Consider the following 2,723-nt stretch of genomic DNA (forward strand, 5'->3'; position numbering starts at 1 on the left):
AGGAGGACCTCCCCTATTAGTGGACGTGGGGAGGAACATGCATGAAGAAAGGGGAGGTAGGAGGGGCTTATGGGGGGATACAAAATGAATAAAGTGTAATTAATAATAATAATATTAATAATAATAATAAAAAGAAAAATTTAAAATGTTTATTTCTTAAGTATGTGACCTTGACATATATACATACACACACACATATATATATACACACATACCATACATTATATATTGTGTATATTTTAATATGAAAACACTAAAGAATAAGCAATGAAAATGTCTCCTTTCTCCTCCTCTCCAGTGTCCAGGGTGACGGTCTGGGTGTCTTATCAGAGGGAGCCATTATGAAGGTGAGTATGTTGTGTGTGTGTATTTATTTATTCTGTGTGTGGTGATGCCTTATTCACTGTTGCACACCCAACTCTTTTCTTAGAGACTGACCCAAAACTGCACACCAAAGCTTCCTCATTCTTTTGAGAGGGTGCATATTGGTTTACTTTATGAATGTGTCTTAAATCTATTTGTCCCAACAACACTGGACTTTTAGGTAGTTTCCAATCGTTTCTTTTACAAACTATGTGGCAGTGGATAATCTTACACCAGCTTTATTGAAACTTGTTCGAATGCACCTAGAGGAGGCCTTTTTAAAAGTTGCTGGGACACAGAGCTTGTGTTTTTCTAGCTCTGACTGATATGTAAATTTCTGGTTTCTAACTTCCTCACCTCCTCTGCCAGGGGCCGTGGAGAAAAAGCCACAGAGGGGATTATTTAAAATACGGAACTAATTAAGGAACTAATGCTGAATAGCTAAGGAAGTCAGTGGAGGATTAGGGGAGATAGCCTGGGGCACTAGGCAGAAGAGCCAAAGGAAGGTGTTATGTGACCTCTGGAGCCAGGGTCAGGGAGGAAGCTAGGCCTCACAGGCCTTTGCATGGAGAGCCAGCACCAGGGAGCAGGGTGGGGCTGCCAGGAGGAAGTTGAAGAGAGTTCAACGGGAAGCTAGCCTGAAGCAGGGAGAAGAAAGACTCTTGGTTCCACCCCCTCTATTTTCTGCAGGAGAATTTTTCCGAAAGTGGCTGGTCTTTGAAGTTTGGGTCCCTCTCTCTGCTTTTCACCAGTGATCAGATTGCCTTCTTTTCATAGGCTGTTTGGTTTTGGTCTTTAACAAAAACTGTCTCTCCCTCCCAACCCCATCCCCTTTGCCCAGCATTCTTAAGCTAAAATAATAGAGATCCTGGAATCCAAACTCTTATTAATCTCTCAGTGTTCTCTTCTTTTCCTCTCCTCACCTCATCTTTCCTCTCTCTCTTCCTCCCCTCTCACCCTCTCTCTTTTCCTCTTTGAGACAAGGTTCCATGTAGCCCAGGCTCTACCCTTTTTCGTTTCTTTTTCTTTACAAACAATATTCTTTATTTAAATAGTCGTGTGTTTTCTTTACCCAAGGATATCAAGATTCCATACAGTGTGAAAACAGACCATCATTTTATTGATGGAAGGTTTCTACTCTTATTTGGGTTGGCTCTTCTAGATGTCTCAAAACAACTCCATAATGTAGAAGCAGCTTAATATATGGTGGCCAAAAGGAATCACTAACTTTAACATATGGGTCATGTGGAACATCAGTTCTATTTATGAGAATCTCTAGCATTTCATTCAGTGTTATCGGCTGAGCATTCGGTTCCTGAATGTTTTCCCTTTTCTTTTTAGTATTTCCCCCAGGCACGGGAAAATGATCTTCTAAAAACTCACCCAAAGTAAGCAAGACCTTCTCCTTTAGTTCTTTTATACTAAGCATCTTGGCTTTTAGCTCGTTAAAGATTCTTGATTCAGAAAATGTCACAACCTGTTTTTTCAGATCACTGTGTAGTGTATTTGCAGTATTTGCTGCTGTTCATCCAACCACTGTTACTCTCTTTGTAAGTCTTCCTTTAGCTTTTCCTTCTTTGACTGAATAGTAGATAGTACCATTTCAAGATCACGTCTCAATTTTCAAAACGCTTCTTTTCCTAATGTTACCAAAACATCTTCAGTCAGGGGTGTTTTGGGGTGTTCCTTTGTCCCATTGACCAAGTTCAGTAGTAAAACATTTCACTTGAATAATGAGTAATGAGAGCTGAGCCTTTGAGTTAGTGAGTGTCTTGGCTCCAATAATGATAATTTATTTGACATTCTTCCGTGCCTTTCCACATTTCTTCACATTGTTTAATAAGTTCTTCCTCAGTATCTATAACAACACCCACATCTGTAGTAATAGCTGGATGTAGTTCTTGTTGATTCTCCAACATACCCTTTATAGTTTTCTTCACCTTACTGGAAAAAGTCAGTTCTCTGTTCTCAGCGCACTCCCTGCCCTTTTTCTTTCCTCTCCCCTTTCACCTCACTTCCCTCCCCTTCTCTTCTCCTGTCTCTGTCTTCCTCCCTCCCTCTTTTCTTTCCCTCCTTCCTTTCTTCCTTTTTTTCCCTTCCTCTTTCCTTCCCTTCCTTCCTCTTTTTCCTTCACTTTTCTGAGAGGGCCTCTTTATGTAGTAGTGCAGGCTATCTTTGAACTCCATCAGAATTTCTAACTTCAGCCCATCTGGTGTTAACATTATGAGTTTACACCACCAGCTCCAGCTTCTTCCTGAGACTTACAGGACCTGTGACAGCTGGGGACCTTCAGATAAGGAGGAAGTGTATCACTAGGGGTGGGCTTTGAGGTTTCAGAAGCTCAAGCCAGATCCAATGTC

The 2,723-nt window shown here is 41.0% G+C and overlaps 1 pseudogene; it reads right to left on the reverse strand.

The window, feature by feature from the left end:
* Window positions 1-1,480: 1,480 nt before the first annotated feature.
* Window positions 1,481-2,186, reverse strand: LOC129666404 (centromere protein K-like; annotated as a pseudogene).
* Window positions 2,187-2,723: the final 537 nt, after the last annotated feature.

The sequence above is a fragment of the Psammomys obesus genome, unplaced genomic scaffold (genome assembly GCF_907164565.1).
Source record: "Psammomys obesus unplaced genomic scaffold, mPsaObe1.curated_primary_1811, whole genome shotgun sequence".
In the NCBI taxonomy this organism is placed as follows: Eukaryota; Metazoa; Chordata; class Mammalia; order Rodentia; family Muridae; genus Psammomys; species Psammomys obesus.